Source organism: Bos grunniens, chromosome 11, assembly GCF_055505025.1.
Source record: "Bos grunniens cultivar Pamir isolate PY7600 chromosome 11, Bosgru_T2T1.0, whole genome shotgun sequence".
NCBI classification, from domain to species: domain Eukaryota; kingdom Metazoa; phylum Chordata; class Mammalia; order Artiodactyla; family Bovidae; genus Bos; species Bos grunniens.
In genome coordinates, this window is record NC_141175.1 from 42,732,388 (window position 1) to 42,751,860 (window position 19,473).

General features: G+C 40.0%; 1 long non-coding RNA gene across 1 annotated transcript in view; it reads right to left on the reverse strand.

Moving 5' to 3' along the window:
* Positions 1–1,203: 1,203 nt before the first annotated feature.
* LOC147362999 (uncharacterized) overlaps positions 1,204–19,473 on the reverse strand; it is a 43,288-nt gene continuing 25,018 nt past the window's right edge. The window contains exon 3 of the long non-coding RNA XR_015135864.1: positions 1,204–1,665. This is a non-coding gene — a long non-coding RNA (uncharacterized LOC147362999). The remainder of the gene's footprint in view (positions 1,666–19,473) is intronic.

A 19,473-nucleotide genomic window follows, 5' to 3' on the forward strand; every position in this document is an offset into this window, starting at 1 on the left:
TCGGATACGACTGAGCGACTTTACTTTCACTTTTTACTTTCATACATTAGAGAAGGAAATGGCAACCCACTTCAGTGTTCTTGCCTGGAGAATCCCAGGGACGGAGGAGGCTGGTGGGCTGCCGTCTATGGGGTTGCACAGAGTCTGACACGACTAAAGTGACTCAGCAGTAGAAGTAGTAGTGTGAACATTGTAACAATATTATTAATATTCTTTCTAATCCATGAGCACAGAAGATCTTTCCATTTATTTGTGTTGTCTTCAGTTTATTTTATTAAAATCTTATAGTTTCCAATATAGAGATCTTTCACTTCCTTGGTTAAATTTATTCCTAAGTATTTTATTCTTTTTTGATGCAATTATAAATTGGATGGTTTTCTTAACTTATCTTTCTGAGCATTCATTTTTAGTTTATGGAAACAATAGATAATTTGCGTATTTTGTATTTGCAACTTTACTGAATTTATTAGTTCTGATAGAGTATTTAGAGCTTTCTATATATGAATAATATCATATCATCTGCACACAGTGACAGTTTTGCTTCTTTCTTTCCAGTTGAGATTCCTCTTGTTTCTTTTTCTTGCCTAATTGCTCTGATTAGGACTTCCAATAATACCTCATATGGTGTGTGCTTACTCTTTGTGACCCCATGGACTGTAGCCTGCCAGGCTCCTCTGTCCATGGAATTTTTCAGTCAAGGATATGGAATGGATTGCCATTTCCTACTCCAGGGGATCTTCCTGACCCAGGGATCAGACCTATGTTGCTTGCATCTCCTGCATTGGCAGGCAGATTCTTTATCACTAGCTCAACCTGGAAAGCATAGGATTTCCAATACTATGTTGAATAATAACAGTGAAAGTAGACAGGCATTCTTGCTTTGTTTCTGACATTAGAATAGTTTTTCAGCACTGAGTATAATGTTAAGTTGTATTATTGTAATCATCCAATGGACATGAGTTTGAGTCAACTCGGAGTTGGCGATGAACAGGGAGGCCTGGAGTGCTGCTGTCCATGGGGTCGCAGAGTCGGACACAACTGAGCGACTGAATTGAACTGACTGATAATGTTAAGCGTTGGCTTATTATATATGGGCTTTATCATGTTGAGGTACATTCCCACTATACCTCCTTGTTGAGAGTTTTCATTATAAATAGATATTAATTTTCTCAGATGTTTTCTATGCATCTATTGAGATGATTATTTTATTTTTATCATTCATTTTATTAAAATGGTTTATCACATTGACTGATTTTTGGGTGTTAAACTATCCTTGAATCTCTGGGATTCACAAATTCCACTTGCTCAAGGTATATGATCCCTTTAATTTATTGTTGAATTCGGTTTGTTAATATTTGTTGAGGATTTTTGCATCTATATTCATCAGAGATATTAGCCTACAACTTTTTTCTCATAGTGTCTTTATCTGATTTTGGTATCATGGTAATGTTGGTCTTGTAAAATGAGTTTAGAAGATCTCCTTCCTCATCTATTTTTTTGGAAGAGTTTGAGAAGAATTGATATTAATTCTTTGAATGCTTAGTAGAATTCACCAGTGAGCCCCGACTTCCGGGTCGCGGTGCTTGCAGGGAGCGCACGGCTAGTAGCGTCGTTTCCGTTGCCGGCAGTTTGCAGTTGGGGAAACCGAGGCAGCTCCAGCTCCTCCTAAGTAAAAAAAAAAAAAAAAAAAGAATTCACCAGTGAATCCATCTGGTCCTGGATTTTTATTTATTTGGGAGCTTTTGAGTACTGATTCAATCCTCTTAATAGTAATTAATCAGACTTTCTTTTTCATTATGAGTGCATCTTGGTAGGTGGTATGTCTTCAGGAATTTAACCATTTATTCTGGATTATCCAGTTTTTTAGCACATAATTGTTTATAGTAGTCTCTTATGACCTTTTGTAGTTCTCTGTTGTCTGCTGTAAGTCACTCTCTTTAATTTCTGATTATATTTGAGTCCTCTCTCATTTTTTCTTGAGAGTCTAGCTAAAAATTTGTCAATTTTATCTTTTCTAAGAACTAGTTCTTAGTTTCATTGATTTTTTTTCTATTTTATTTTTAGTCTCTATTTCACTGATTTCTGCTCTAATCATTGTTATTCCCTTCCTTCTACTAACTTTAGGCTTTTGGTTCCTCTTTCTCTAGTTCACTGAGGTGTAAATTTAGATTATTTTTTCTTTTTAATTCATTTTTTTATTGAAGGTTAATTGCTTTAAAGAATTTTGTTGTTTTCTGTCAAACCTCAACATTAATCAGCCATAGGTATACATATATCCCCTCCCTTTTGAAACTCCCTCCCATCTCCCTCCCCATCCCACCCCTCTTGGTTGATAGAGCCCCTGTTTGAGTTTCCTGAGCCATAGAGCAAATTCCCATTGGCTATCTATTTTACATATGGCGATGTAAGTTTCCGTGTTACTCTTTCCATACGCTCACCATCTCCTCCCCTCTTTCCATGTCTGTAAGTCTATTCTATATGTCTGTTTCTCCATTGCTCCCCTATAAATAAGTTCTCTGGTACCATTCTTCTAGATTCTGTATATATGTGTTAGAATACAATATTTATCTTTCTCTTTCTTATTCACTTCACTCTGTGTAATAGGGTCTAGGTTTGTCCATCTCATCAGAACTGACTCAAATGAGTTTCTCTTTATGGCTGAGTAATATTCCATTGTGTATATGTACCACAACTTCTTTATCCATTCATCTCTTGATGGACATCTAGGTTGCTTCCATGTTCTAACTATTGTAAATAGTGCTGCAATGAACAATGGGATACATGTGTCTTTTTAAATTTTGGTTTCCTCGAGATATATGCCGAGGAGTGGGATTGCTGGGTCATATGGTGGCTTTATTCCTCGTTTTTCAAGGAATCTCCATACCATCTTCCATAATGGTTGGATTAATTTACATTCCCACCAACAGTGCAAGAGCATCCCCTTTTCTCCACACCCTCTCCAGCATTTATTCTTTGTAGATTTTCTGATGATGGTCATTCTGACCAGTGTGAGGTGATATCTCATTGTAGTTTTGATTTGCATTTCTCTAATAATAAGCAATGTTGAGCATCTTTTCATGTGTTTGTTAGCCATCTGTATGTCTTCTTTGGAGAAGTGTCTGTTTAGGCCTTTCCCCCACTATTTGATTGGGTTGTTTGTTTTTCTGGCATTGAGTTGTATGAGCTGCTTGTGTATTTTGAAAATTAATCCTTTGTCAGTTGTTTCATTTGCTATTATTTTCTCCCATTCTGAGGGTTGCCTTTCACCTTGCTTATAGTCTCCTTTGCTGTGTGAAAGCTTTTAAGTTTAAACAGGTCCTGCTTGTTTACTTTTGTTTTTATTTCTATTACTCTAGGAGGTGGGTCATAGAGGATCTTGCTTTGATTTATGTCATCAAGCGTTCTACCTATGTTTTCCTCTAAGAGTTTTATAGTTTCTGGTCTTACTTTAGGTCTTTAATCCATTTTGAGTTTATTTTTGTGTATGGTGTTAGGATGTTTTCTAATTTCATTCTTTTACATGTAGCTGTGCAGTTTTCCAATGGCATCCCACTCCAGTACTCTTGCCTGGAAAATCCCATGGATGGGGGAGCCTGGTAGGCTGCAGTTCATGGGGTCTCCAGGAGTCAGACACAACTGAGCAACTTCATTTTCATGCCTTGGAGAAGGAAATGGCAACCCCCTCCAGTGTTCTTGCCTGGAGAATCCCAGGGACGGGGGAGCCTGGTGGGCTTCTGTCTGTGGGGTCGCACAGAGTCAGACACAACTAAAGCGACTTAGCAGCAGCAGCAGTACAGTTTCCCCAGTACCATTTATTGAAGATGCTGTCTTTGCCCTATTGTATATTCTTGCCTCCTTTGTCAAAAACAAGGTACCCATAGGTTCATGGGATTATTTCTGGGCTTTCTGTCTTGTTCCATTGGTCTATATTTCTGTTTTTGTGCCAGTTCCATATTGTCTTGATGACTGTAGCTTTGTAGTATAATCTGAAGGCAGGAAGGTTGCTTCTTCCAGCTCCATTCTTCTTTCTCAAGAGTGCTTTAGCTATTCTAGGTTTTTCGTGTTTCCATATGAATTGTGAAATTTTTTGTTCTAGTTTTGTGAAAAATCCTACTAATGCTCCTGGTTTTCCCCTAGTTCCTTCATCCACTGAGTTTTGGTTGGTTCTATCCATTCGTTTCCACCGGTCAGGTACTCCTGTCTGGTCTCAGCTGGTGTTCTGCACGCACTTCTGTGTCCAAAGGTGTATTCCTGATGTATCCGTGGAGAGAGATATACTCCATGTCAACCTACTCCTCTGCCATCTTGTTCTTCTAAAGTTAAATTTTTTAAAATACTTTTCTTGTTTCTTGACATAGGCGTTTATTGCTATATACTGTGTTTTCTTTATGTAGTCTGGAAGATTACTATAGAAAATAATATTTAACATATTTTTAGAAAATGAACGTGGAAATTTATATAACTTTCAGCTAACTTTGAGTAGAATACATTAGAACAATAAAATTTAGACAAAAGTATCTCATCCTCTACCTCTTTTCTAAGCAACTGAATTTTTTGAATTATTTTATATTCAGTGTATATTCCACACAAAGAAGTAATGATCTCTTTTTTTATACTTGCACACCTATAAAAATGATATAAAAGGAACAATTTAATATTGCATCAAAGGCACTGAACTGAAAGAACTTTCTTAAGAGACAAAATATTTTCATCATGAAAAATGAAAATATAGATTGTTGCTACTGTTTTTAAAAAAAAATTAAAGAAGTGGGGAAAATTTACCATCTTTCCTAATAGAAGTAAAGCTTGGTATCTTGTGAAGAACTCATCTGGGTATTTCTCTGCTACATTTTTTTTGACCTGTGGGTCAGCAAGTCAGCTATCACAACCTTAAGAAGTGAGCCCTCAGAAAGGATTTCCCTAAAGATGGAGGAAGAACTCTATGAATAGGATAACACTGTTTTGACCAAACACAGTTGCTTGGAACCATTTATGAATGAGCCATAAATGGAATTGAATGCTATCCCCAGTTTAATTTTTTTCCCTCCTCACATTCTTACACACCAAAAATCCTATCATAAGAGGCAGCCGTGTAAGTTGCCAGAAGCCCAGCAAAGACATATTAACGATATGACCCTTTATGGTGCAAGTTTATTTATATTCAGTGAAGTAGGTTACTGACAATTTGGCCATTAATTTTCTGTTTATAAATCATATTTTCCTTGTGTAGTCACTTCAAGACTTTGACATTCACAGTCGTGTTGAAAGAAACAAGTTTATTAAAGAAGGCAAAAGAAAAAAAGATTGGTCCTTTAAAGTTCACCAAATTGTACATGTCAGCCACTAAGTAAAATTCTGGTTTTGAAAAACAGCAAAATGCCTAGCATAGTGGAAAGAGAAGGAAACACGCTGTGTGTATTCAACTCACATATTGAAGAGGAATCAGATCAGCAAAGAAAATCTAAGTATTCCACCCCCTAAAGAAACATAATCCGGAGTTTATATCAGATGGTTTATAGGAGTTTATTGGAATATACAACAGGGTTCATGTCGTGTGTCACAAGGTGAAGCCTGTTCACTGGTGATTTACAAGCCGCATGTGCCGGCGTTACTGTAATTTATAGGACGCAGATGGTCCTGGGGTGCCCCGCTGACTTGTAGCTGAATCAGGACCTAAGCCCTGTGTGTCATCTGCTCTGGGTACCTCAGGCTCACTTCCAAAATTACGCACCAACATATTTCTGTTCTGAACTGGAAGATTCCAGAAACCTTTACCTTGTAACAAACGCAGCTTTTAAAAAAAAATGCAGTGGAGGTGGGAAAAGAAGCTAGGAAGGGACCTTTTTTTTTTTTTCCTCCCTCTGCCTGAAGAAAGGTGGTTTCAGCCTCTTCCTCTGGGAGTTTTCATCAATAGGTTTGTCACTGCCTTATTGTTAACAGGGAAATGAGATGCTGCCTTTCTTTTTGAATGAGTCCAGGAAAGAGGAAGGCTGAGATATTTAAAAGTTTTGCCTATTTCTGAAATGAAGTGGCAAAAAGGTTCTTTCCCTAGCCACCTTCAAAACCCTTATATAATTGTGTCTTTATTACGAATCCTCTTTATCACCCTCAAAGAGTATGGGTCAGAGAGATGGTGTAATAATGTGAGATGGATGTCTCCAGAATCTAATGTAAATGAGTTGACCTTTTTCAAAAGATTGTTTTATCAGCACTTTAATTCACAAATTAAGGCACACGTGTTGGTTTTGAACCAGCTTTCAGTACCTCCATTTTAAGTTTCTAGCACTCCTTGTTCTGGTGCTAATATATTTCATGTTTTGTTTGAAACTTTGTTGGCCAAGGAGGGGCAGTTAGAAGAAAGGACCCTTGAAGTTCCATTTGTGCTGCTCAGATATCTCCCTTGGAGCCTGTTATTGAGAAATTGAGTTGAACAATCTGGCAATCACAAACACGTGCCTTAGTAACATGTTCCAGCACCCATGCGCACTGCCACCAAGAGCTCCCTTGTCTCCACACCAGCTGGCCCTCGCAGCCCTGGGGATGGTGGGAAAGATAAGAAAAAGTATGTCCAGTCCGTCCTTGCCCAGTTCCATGGCGAGCACAGCGCTCCACAACAGTCCTGCCCATGTACATGTCTTGTGAGCTGCATACATCATTCTAACCTCTCCAGTAGCCATGCTCAAAAAGTAAAAAGCAACAAGTGAAACTAAACAATAAGAGCGTTGCTTAATAATAATATGTTCAGACTACTATAAATAAAATAGATAAACAACAAGGTACTACTGTATAGCACAAGAAACTACATTCAATATCCTATAATAAATTATAATGAAAAAGAATAGATATGTATATATGTGTAACTGAATCACTGTGCTGTACACCAGAAACTAACACAACATTATAAACCAACTGCACTTCAATAGAAAAAATAAAACAGTATATTTTTATACAAATTTTTTATACACCCAAAATAATATCATTCAATAAGTAATTTAATGTTAAAAGTATCACTGAGATATTTTACATTTTTCTGTACTACATCTTCAAAATCTGGTGTGTATTTTACACGTACAATGCATCTGAATTCAGACTGATCTCAGTTCAAGAGCCCCATGGTAATATTGGGTTGAAGACTAGAGTACTGCATAGCACCTTTCTGGAATAGGCCTCCCAGGAAGAAATTGATCTAGAAAATCTGAAACAAGTAATAATTTCCATAAGGAGTAGCCATTCATACATGTTTTAATGTATTAAAAAAATAGATGTATGCCATGTGTGCATATTTGTTGTTTTCTTATCAAGCAAAAGGGGGAAAAAAGGAGTTCAAGAGGAGAAGCTGGAGAGCTGTAATGGAAATAAAATTGACAGTCTCTCAAAACTCAGGTGGCACTTTCCTTTTCCAGTTAATTACGGTTTTAATTACACGGCTTCTTGCGACTCCTTGATACCTAATAAACCAGACTCTTTGGGGCGGCCAAGTTGGGTTTTGCTTGAACTGCAGGTGTAAGACTCAGCATGAAACATAAATCAACTTCTTAAACATGCTCCCAAGGTGTGTTCAAGCCTTTTCTTCCTGTTTGCTTGTAAAATCACATCTTTTCACCATTGTTGGCACAAAAATGATTGAAGCAGCTAGGAGCTGAATAATGGCTTTGTGTTTTTGTCTCCCTTGGCCTGGCATGAAACATTTTTGCCTCAGATGAAATAGAATAGTAAAATAGAAGATATGATTTTTTTTTCTCTTTCAGTCTTATGAATAATATATACTTCTAAATATTGACCATTTCACTTAAGAAAATAAATACCTGTAAGGGAAAGTAAAAAATGAAGACTCTGGGAATACATTAGGGTTGCCAGTTTGAGTATTTGGAACCCATGAGATCTCGGAAGATACATTTATTCCAGAGAAGTGCGGCATGAGGTCAATCAAGTTCAAATACGGTAGAGTGGGGACCAACGGTGCCCGGGGGCTCTGCTGCCACAGAGAACAGGGAGGAAGAGAAGCTTTCCCGAAGCTCTCATTGGCTGAGAACCGGCAGCATCTGATGGCATTATGAGCAGCTTGCAATTTAGCCTCAGCGGCAGGAAAATCTGCACTTGATCAGCTCTGCCATAACCAGTAAACGTCACCATGGCAGATACGGACTTCACTGGAAGGTTTTGCAGTGCCTAGTGATAATTCTGCCAACTCTCCCTCCTTCCCTCCTCCATCCATAAAGAGAAAGTGCGACATACGGTATTTGCATGTTATCACAAAATATGAGATACTGGGTGACATAAATTACGTGTGAAGGGGGTTTAGCCCATAATTTCTAGTAATTTCAAAAACATGAAAATGGCTTTTGAAGTAGGAGAGAGGGCCTTTCTCCTTGGGGAAAACTTCAAAACACATCACACGCTGTATAAACACAAATGCGTTTACCTTGCCGGGGCCTCCCTTTTTTTCTCCTTGGAATCCTGGCTAATTGTCAACGTTGTCTGTGTTCTAACAAGAGGTTTCTTTTTTCAGACCTGAATTACTTGAATTTGAGCTCTGTAACGTGAAGTTCTGCTGTGACTAGGGACAGCGGGGAGGGGTTGGGGTCGGAGGGGGGTGGGGGTTGTTTGCTGGGGAAGGAAGTTGCTGCAGACGAATCACAGTCTTTTTATGAAAGAAGATCTCATGCTGGTTCAGGATCTGTGGTTCCTCCAAAATTCTCATCAATAATGCAAAGTTTTAAAATGTCTTCTTGTCTCTAAGGGATGTCTACTTGTTCTGCTTCTCCCATTAATTTTCATTGCCCTCTGTTCCTGCCTGGATATGCCAAGGATCAAACTTAAAGACCCAAGTTACAGGGCATGATGTAAGCCTTGGAAAACCCACACGTCTGGTTCCTAACAGCCCCCACCATCACTGTTTTTTGGAAAATATTTCTAGGGTGTGTGTATGGGTATATATGAACTCTAGACAGGTGGACACTTTGACTTTATATTAGCAATGAAGAACTAAAAATGCATTTGTTGCAGGAAGGGGGACCCCTGCCAGGGCCTTGAGAGTGGGCTTCTATCAAACACTCAGAAATGAATTGTCCAAGGAGACACACATGCTGACAAAGCAAGAGACTTTATTGGGAAGGGGGCACCTGGGAGGGGGCTGGAAGGTAAGGGAACCCAAGAGAACTGCTCTGCCATGTGGCTCACAGGGTCAGGGTTGATGGTGATGAGGTTAATTTCCAGGTTGTCTCTGGCCAATCATTCTGGCTCAGGGTCCTTCCTGGTGGCGCACTTATTGCTCAAAGATGGATTCCAACAAGGAGGATTCTGGGAGGCTGGCGGTATATATGGACTGGCATCTCCTTTTGATCATTTCCAAATTCTTCTAAGTTGGTGGTGCCTTATTAGCTCCACATTCCTTACCAGGACCTTCTGTCATAAAATAACTCCCACAAATGGTTACTATGGTACCTGGCCAGGGTGGGCAGTTACAGTCAGTGTTTCTCCTAATATATGTGTTGGTTTTATTGTAACCACAGTCATAAGAGTTACCTAAGTTTTATCATCTATTTAAAACAAATGCCAATTTAAAATAAATGCTATGTACAATAGTCAATTAACAAATATTTGCTGATCTGTTCTACTGTAACTCCAAGGGACAGGAGAATTCTCCTGATCACCTAGCCCAATGCTTAGTACACAGTCTGTGCTCAGTAACTCCTGGTTGACCAAATAAATGAACTGGCATCAGACCTTTCCATCTTTCCTAGACAGGTGAAAATAAAGTAAGAAGCTTTGAATCCCAATTCCACAGTTGTGCCAGGATACAGAAAAACCAAGTCTGCCATAATTATAATGCTCATCAAGTTGTGAAAAAAGGCTGGTAGACTAATTTAGACCTTCCTTGATTCCTGAATTCCTCCCTCTGTCTTCCTCATCAGTGCTTCCAGTTGGCCAGAAACTCTAAGGAGATTATTTACACTTCAATGCCAAAGACATCCTTCCTGAGGCCATCCTTCCTGGGAGGGGGAGGGGGGGTTAACTGGGGAAGCAAAGAGAAATATCATTGAGAAAATGCTGCAACTTAGTAATTTACTAGCAATTGGGTAGCCCTTGAGAGTTTAGAAAGTGCTTTCATAGACTTTTCTTTTCCAATTCGCATAACAATCTTGTATGACAAACATCATCATCTTCATTTCACAGAGGAGACTCAGGGAAATGAGGCGCCTTGCCTAAGATCACAATGCTAAGACACAACAGAACCTGAATTGATACCGAAATTCTGAAACCAAGGAGAGGAGTTGTTTTTTGTAAGTCGTATTTTAAAGTCGAAATATAGTATATGTGACAACTCTTAAACATTACCTAGTAAAAATGTTTTTGTCTTGATTAGATCCCCAAATTTCCTTCCCAAAGGCAACTACTACCTATAACACCTTCAGTATTCTTAAAAAAATGTTATATATATATATATAAACATACGTAGGGCTTCCCAGGTTACTCATTGGTAAAGAATCTGCCTGCAATGCAAGACACGCAAGGTTCCATCCTTGGCTCTGGAAGATCCCCTGGAGGAGGGCATGACAATCTGCTCCAGTAATCTTGCCTGAGCAATCACCATGGACGGAGGAGCCTGGTGGGCTATAATCCATAGTGTTGCAAAGAGTTGGACATGACTGAAGCCACTTAGCAGGCACACATAAACACATGCACTGTGCGCACACACACACATGTGCACATACATACACACACAAGTAGGGACATAATACCAAGTTCTTCTGGGTTTTTTTTTTTTTAATTTTTTAAAAAATATTTTAGTTTATTTGGCTGTGCTGAGTCTTAGTCACAGCACACAGGATCTTCAGTCTTCATTGAGGCATGTAGAATCTTTAGTTGTGGCATGCAAAATCTCAGTTGCAGTATGTGGGATCTAGTTTCCTGACCAGGGATAGAACCCAGGCCCCTTGCATCGGGAGCTTGGATCTTAGACACTGGACCACCGAGGAATTCCCCACCATGTTCTTCTAATCATAACTTTCTTCACATAACCTATAGTTTGGTGGACATATATGTAAAGTTTCCCAACACATTTAAATCTACATTCATGCATGCTAAATCACTTCAGTCTCAATTAGAAATGAATATGAGGGCATGGCAACCCACTTCAGTATTCTTGCCTAGAGAATCCCAAGGACAGAGGAGCCTGGCAGGCTACAATCCATAGGGTTGCAAAGAGACGGATGTGACTGAGCAACTAACTCTTACACTTTTGACTTTACAAATATAATGTGTTTCCCTTTTGCTGGGCTTTTAAATTGCTTTTAGGAATTTGTCATTGCAAAAATGCTAAAATACAAATTCAGGTTCATGACAACAATCATTGATTTTCTTACAAGAAACTGGGTCCTGGTGACTGGGTTGTCCCCTGGCCTTAGAATGATATAAAATACCCTGCGTAGACTGAGGAAGGAGTTTCCATTCTGTGTGACTTTTAAGCCGTCCCTTGAAGTCTCTGACACTCAGTTTTCCCAGATGTAACATTAGAAAGTGACACAGCAGGAAGTTCTAAAGAAATAGAGCAGTGTGATGGGAGGATATTCAGTGTAGTATTAGGAAACCTGAGTTCTGGTCTTAACAAGATCTATAATAACAAACCCTCTCAAAGTAGGATCTCTGAGTCCTCCTATCGCCTCCAGATTAGTCTATAGGGGAAAGAACAACTTCTTCCAGTCACTACATTTGCTGGCAGTACTTTCAATGTAATGAAGACAGTGTCATCAACACTATGGTTGGGTCATCATCCATGTCTCCCTTTTTAGACAGCCACATCTCCTCTTTACAATTCCCATGTATTGGAGAAAGCTGACATCAGATTGGAGCTCAAGACTCAAGCCTAAATTTACTAATATAATCCCTTCCCCAGATCTCAGATCATGATGGACCAAGTTGAATCACAAAGACAGAAAACTCTGGAAAAAAGAGATTTCTCAGTCTTTTAGGAGGCTCCCTGGAGAGGGAAACAGGTAGATCTGAGAAGCATTTGTGGTTATTTTTCAACCACAAAGAGATGCCAGCCTTGGGGTTAAGTTAACACCAGAAAGGAAGGATGGAGAGAAGGAAATTTAAGATTGCCTTAGTGATATTCCTAAAATCACTGAAACACAACAACCCAAAGGCCTGCCTGACTTTGCTTTCCATTTGGATGAGTCAGTAAGTCCCTTTTTGGTTTAAGTCTTTATGGATAAGTTTGAATCAGATTTTTCTCTTATACACATTTGAGGTCAAATTAAACAACACAGAATTATATATCAATATAAATACTTACATAAACAGTTTATTGATGCTTATTAGCTACAGGCTCTATCTTACATACTTTATAAACATTATCCCCTTTAACATCATTGCAACCCAAAACACAGATACTACATCTGGTGGATGAGAAAACAAGCTCAGAGATGTTAAGAAACTGTTCAGGTTACGCAGCTAATCAGCAGGGGAGGTGGGACTGCTTGTCTCCAAACCTTGCCTTAAATCTATACACCTCTTCTAGGCATGATGAGTAGATGTGCTTACTCACTTTATCATCATGCTAAGCTACATCGTGAAGGGTGAAATCGGTCTCTGGTACCCTGCCCTGTCAGAATCTGTCCCCACAGAGACACTCAGGGTGCCAGGTATCCCAAAATCAAAGGCAAAGGAACTGCTCTCACAGGCAGGCCACAACCCTACCTCTTAAGCTTCCTGTAGCCTGACATTCACTGGATCAGGGTACCATTCTCCTGTTGCTAAGTACCCACTCAAATAAATTACTTATGGATAAATATGTTTTAAATGATATACTCTTCACAAGAGCATAATTGCACTTTACCAGAAACCTTTGTAATCTTCACTCAAAGGGGAGACTAATGGAGAACACTGCAGTTCCAGCTACATTAGAAGATGGGAAGACCCGACTTTCAGATAGTTCTCTTTGGGTGATAACGTTTATCACTCACAAGACTACATCAAGCTCACATTTAATTAACTGAAAATTTGTAACTTGATTCAAATCTGGTAAAAATCAAGAAGAAAATAGTTAACCAAAAATAAGAAATAATTACAAAGAAAATTGACAAACTACTGGAAAAAATGAAGACTTCTTTGAAGTCTTGTGTCTGATTGCTTATAAACTAACGAACATACACACCCACAGTATACAGTATCAGTACAATACAATCCAATCTTTTTTTTCTGTTTACTGGATTAATTTGTAGAGCTCAAATTAATCATTACTGTCCATTCCTTTGTTTTTATTTTTCTACAGCATATATACTTTGATTAATTTCTTCCATATAACATTGTTCTCCTTATTGTATTTTGTTTATATAAATCGGAAGAAGCAAGGAAAGAAGGAAGGAAGAAAGGAAAGGAAATGATAAAGGGGGGCATCTAGTTAATATCAAAAACAACTGTTTGAACAGACTTTCAGGATTAAAATAAGAACTGATGCTACATTTGTAAATTTTCTTCTGTGCCATAATTTAGACTACAGTGCATATTTTGTTAGGTTGATTACTACAAAGAACTAAGAGAATCTCACCAATAATTAATTAATTGTGCAATTAAAACCACACACCTGAATCTTCCACAAATGTTTAAATAAATCATTTTTAAGAGAATTACTATGTAGTTGCTTTCCCAGATGTTCCAAAGGCAAACAGATGTGTTATTTAGCATACTTTAGGACTTGAACTCTATTTGTCTTTTCTTATAATTTTTCCTTTTATTCTCAACTCTAAATTCCCTGGGTTAAAAAAAGGTGGGAGGGAGCAAAGCCCGTATTGGTACCAACAATTAGAGTCAAAAAAAAAAAAAGTCAATAGATGTTTTGAGAATCAATAATTAAAATTAAACTACAAATAAGTTAGGCTTCCCTTGTGGCTCAGCTGGTAAAGAATCCGCCTGCAATGTGGGAGACCTGGGTTTGATCCCTGGGTTGGGAAGATTCTCTTTAGAAAGGAAATGCTACCCACTCCAGTAATCTGGCCTGGAGAATTCCATGGACTATATACAGCAAATTTCACTTCACTTGTCACAAATAGGTTATGTATTATTTGCATGAGTTGGGAAAATCTATCACAGTAAAATTTAGAATACAAAAAACATAGAGACCTTTACCAGCTGAGCCACAGGGGAAACCCAAGAATACTGGAACGGGTATCCTGTCCCTTCTCCAGCAGATCTTCTCTACCCAGGGATCGAACTGGGGTCTCCTGCATTGCAGGGAGATTCTTTACCGACTGAGCTATCAAGGAAGCCCAGAGATATAATAGTAAACATGCCCAAATAGCCCAAAACACTTTCACATTGTATTATCTCAAGTAATCCTCATGACCTCTCAGTGAGAAAGGTGCCTTTTATTATTCCCATTTGCAATTACAGAAACTGAGGAGGGGAGATTCCTCAAGTTTTCACAGCTCATGAGTTGCAAAACTAGGTAAAACTGGATCCTAAAACCTCTAGATCCCATGCATGCTCTTTCCACTGTATAATCCTTTCTTCCAGGAAGTGAAGATTTTGACAAGTTGGAAAAGAGCTGAAGAAAGAGATGTCAAGGCAGACAGCAGGGAACATTGATATAAAGTGGAAAGAGTCTATGAGAAAGAATTTGATGGACCTATGGAAACCCAGTGAACACATATTTAGAGTCACATGGGAAGGATGAAAAGCTATGAAGCTTTAAAATAAAGATTTATTTTCTGGTGAAACAAAGTGAAACTGCCCCACTCTAACAAAGTGTATTTGGTGGCAGGATGGGTTAAAGGCCAGTCTGGCAGAAGGAGCTTTGCTGGGAAGGTTGTAAAGAGCACTAATGCTTTGGGGAGGGGGTCAGGGAAAAGATGGTAGGAGGCCACTGGCTGACTTACAGCCAGGCAGGAAGGGCTATTTCCCTCCAATATCATTTCTCCAAGAGGAAAAATGGTAACATGGTTGCTGTCAGAAGTTGCATGACTATTAACGAGAAAACAATCTACATGAAAGTCCCCTGGCCTCAAATCCATCACTTTACCTTTTTAATTAAGCTCACAGACCCATCCCCAAAACACCTTAAGAAAGAGAAGAAGCACACTCAACCAGAAAAATAAAGCAAGGTGGCTCAGATAATGAAGAATCTGCCTGCAATGCGGGAGACCCAGGTTTGATCCCTGGGTCAGGAAGATCCCTTGGAGAAGGAAATGGCAACCCACTCCAGTATTCTTGCCTGGAGAATTCCATGGACAGAGGAGCCTGGCAGGCTACAGTCCATGGGGTGGCAAAGAGTTAGACACAACTGCCTGACTAACACTTTCACTTTCAGCTAGACATCCTTATACCAGGATTGCAAGACAGTAAGGGAGGGTTAACAGACTAAGAATTCACCCACCCCACTTCTCTAGGCTTCAAGAGGACTTCTTTTCCAAGAAGACGTGGATCCAAAATCTAACTCCACATTTGCTTACACACTGAGAAAATACTCAAAGTGTGACACCTATCTTACAATTCAAAAGAACAAAGAAGTCAGTGAGAAATCCAATAAGATCTAGAGGGGAACACTCACATTGAAAGGACAAACGCTTTCAAACATGTATAAAGAATCTTTTTACCACTTTCTCCATCCATGTAACTCACCTCCCCATGAAGGAAAAATAGTCAACTATGACAGACATGGTGCTCATCATGAAAACACTGAAATCAATGGCCCAGTGATCCGGCCAGTTATGTAGGAAATAATGGTCAAAGCAAATCTTAGAGAAACAAACCCAGGTGTTCTGGTTCCTTTACCGAGGACTGCAGCCAACACCACACTCTATCTGCAAGAGGAATTAAGCGCCCACTTAACAAAATGGAAACTCCAGGTGTCCCACCCCCAGCCAAGAGCAGCGGTTCAGAGTTTCACATTTTGTTTTCACTTTCAGTGCATCTGTCAACTTTTCCTGGGAGGGGTCATTCAGAACTCCTACACCTGATTTATGAATTATTTTAATTAAGCTACCCATTTGCTAATGTCTGTGACCTTCCTTGCCTGGTGGCATGACCCTTGGCAGGAATCATCTATAAAACTGCCTCTCCTTTTGCAGGGTAGGTAACTCTTTGGTTTAGAGGCAGCAATTTCCAAATGCTCCCATTTGGTGCCAAGTTCTCACTAGGCCAACTGTGAATTCCAGTCTAGAACCTCACACAATCAATGTTTTTGGTATGCTCAGAGACTGGTAAGCACTGAGAGAGGGGACCAAGGACAAACTTTTATGGAAGAGATCATGAATAAGTCGTTTAAAAAAAAAAATCATTCTGTTAGAACAATTACATAAACACCAATAGAGTGAGCCTTGGAATTCTTTCAGAACAGAAGGATAAAGAAAACCAGATAGCTGTAGCACTTTCCCTACTATGAATAGCTATAATATTGCTGCTGCAGAGTAAGGGAAGTATTTCCAGTAAAGACAAGAAGAGGAAGATCTAAGGCATTTGGCAGACATTGATAACAATGATTTGAAAAAGTGGGGGAAAGCCCTGGAACGTTTAAACAGAATTACAAAGGATTTTGTCAGATTCTGATGGAGAGAAAAGTCCATAGTTGGAGATGAAGTTGAGGTTCTGCTCAGAGGGAGCAGAGCAGCTTTGATGCCGAGCCGCGAGGCTGCCTCTCCTCCGACGCCTTGCGTCAAGCCTTTGAGGACTCAACGGTGGTCTGATTTACTTGGCGCCAAAATACACATGTTGCTTAGAGATAGTCTCAAATGTGTAGCAAATGCGGAAGGCAAGCGGCAGTTAACTGAACTGGGAGACGTGAATGCAAACTTCTAAGAATAAACCTAACTGACTTGGGCCCAATAAGGGAGAGGAGAAAAATTGGTGCTTAACTCTCCTGCAACCTGGGTGGGTTGCACCAAGGTTAGGTTGTACAGTTACAGAGCCCCCCCCCCCGCCCCAAGCTCCAAAGGGCCCGGGGCTAGGTTCAAAACTACAGTCGCCATCTTGAAATCTGTAATACTTTCGCAGCATAGAGCCTCACATCTTTGTTTTGCTCTGAGCCCGGCGAATCACGTAGCGCACCCTGCTCTCATAACAGAGCAGGGTATGGTATCTAGGCTGCAGGACCACATACAAAGCTGAGGATTTCTGATTCCTGACCCACCAGCAGGCGCAAAGAAATATGGAGAAAGTCGAAGTTGAGAATTTTATGGACAAAGTGAGAAATTTGATGAGATGGAATATTTTTTCCTTCTTGGTTGTAGCTTGATCAACATTTGTCTTATGTTCTTTACTGGCATTACAGCTTTCTTAAAGTCATGCAGACTGTGGTTCATTAGAGACAGGATTGTAATCCCCAGGCCAAAAAGAGGAAAAATGCCCCCTCAGCTCAGTCCTATTGAATATGCACTAACTACCCTGGATGGGAATCTTTGTTAGGCCCTATTGTGACTGTTTTAGAAGAGGCTGAACTGGTTCAGAGAGTTGGAGAAAGAATAGCACTGACCTGGTTGAGTACCAGAGCAGGGTGAGTAATATTCAAGGAACTCTGAATAAAAGTTGGTCTGGAGACACTGAGGAATAGATCACTGCTGGATTAAAGTAGATCCTATTTCCTCCAGATCCTCCCCTCTGCAACCTTTCTGCAGTGTCCTCACAAAAGAGCATACTGCTACTGTAACCCAGAAGGGCGATACCAAAATATTACATTTCAATAAATAAGTAATATAATTAAGAGTAATCTTTTCCATATCCCACACTCAGCATGAAAATTAAACAAGCCCGCCTATATTCCAGAGACAATAACTGAAGGGGAGGGGGCTAAGGAAACAGATGAAAACAATATAAAGACATGCAAAACTGCTATTAGCTTGGAATAGATAAAAGAATTTCTAAATTATAGCTTTTGGTAATGTTTAAGTGGAGAGTCTAGTAATCTGGGTGCAAACTGAACTTGGGGACATTTGTTCTTTGTAAAAGAAAATAGATTAAGGGGGGAAAAAAACAGAGTTGCTAAGCCCACCACCAGAAAACAAATCTTCAGAGGAAGCCTCCAGAGCTTTGAAACAATGCATAAACTCCATCACCACAAGGCTTCAAAGTTAGGACACCACGCGTAGGCCTGCCTGGTGATTTTGAGAATTGAAAGGGAACCTAGAAATCATTCAATTTGTAAACGTTTTTCCTGGTAGGAGAGGTCTTTGGTGGGAGGGTCTCTTCTACTAAAGTCCTCAATGCACAGAGGAGGTAACAGGAAGAAAGGAAGCCTCTGTGGTCCGCGCCATCTTGAACCCAGAGTGGACATCATCTGACCAATTCTCCTGCAGATGCCCCAAAGAACATGGGACTTGCCCCAGGTCACACAGCCTAACAGAAGTGGGTCTGGGTCCTCAGCCCGGTCACCCTGAGGCTGTGCTGTGCCAAGGTCCAGTCTGGGCCCTCTCTACTCTGTGGGTCCAAAATGAAGATTTTCCAGGAATTCAGATTAGAAGCTGATGAAGGCAATCCTGAGAAATTCTCTCTGCCCTGTTCACTGAGTCATTGCCATTAAGAGTTCAGAAGTCTCTGAACAAGGCCTTTCGTGTTGTCACTCCTACCCCCAAATGCCACACACACACACACACACACACACACACAAATGTGCGCACATTGACTGTGTTTTAATGTAACCAGAGCCTTTCTTTACTGAGGAAATACTCCACAAAAATGTAATATTCATCTAATTTTGAAAAACTCCCAAAATAGACTCATCCAGATTTGTGAGCAGCTAAGTGCTATACCCAGTAGTTATCAAACTGGAGTGTGCTTCAGAACCAGTGAAAGTTTTTTCAACAGACTGCTGGGCCCTTTCCCCAGAGATTCTGGGATGGAGCTTGAGAATGTTCATGTCTGACAAGTACCCAAGTGATGCCTGATTTGCGAGTCCAGGGACCACACTTGGATACACCATGGCTGAAAAGTCTGTTGGAGGGAGTTTTGGCCCCAGCAGGCATGCTACAGGGCTGAACGCCCCTTCCAAAGAGATGACATCTTTAACCTCAGTGCTGTTTTAGAGTCTGCTGGAGTTGTCCTCAACAGGAAACATCAAGGGCAAGGCTGGCTAATACCCTCAGCTTCTTATGATACCTTCTTGCCCTGCAAGATGATCTGACCAAGGGATGGGTGTCAGATCTCTTAAAGGACTCCTCTGGTCTTCACCAAGTGCAAATTTAACCAGTGGGGCAGGACAGGTTGGCTGTGTCAACAGTGGCAAAACCTAGAATGTTGACAGGATCATTCAAGGAGAAAAGAGGAGGGCATGGAGCCATGCTCAAGGGAAAGGGGATGAAATTGGCTTGAAATTTCCAGACCAGCTATTTCCATGGTCTCAAATCTCAGGTTCAATCCCATGTTTCTTTGCCAGGTAGGAGGCAGTAAAATGTTCACTGAAGGAGGAAAACTAAAAGCAAATCCTTCTAGAGTTGATAAAGCTGGTGTTCATTAACATTTAAAGAGGCAGTACTTTTTTAT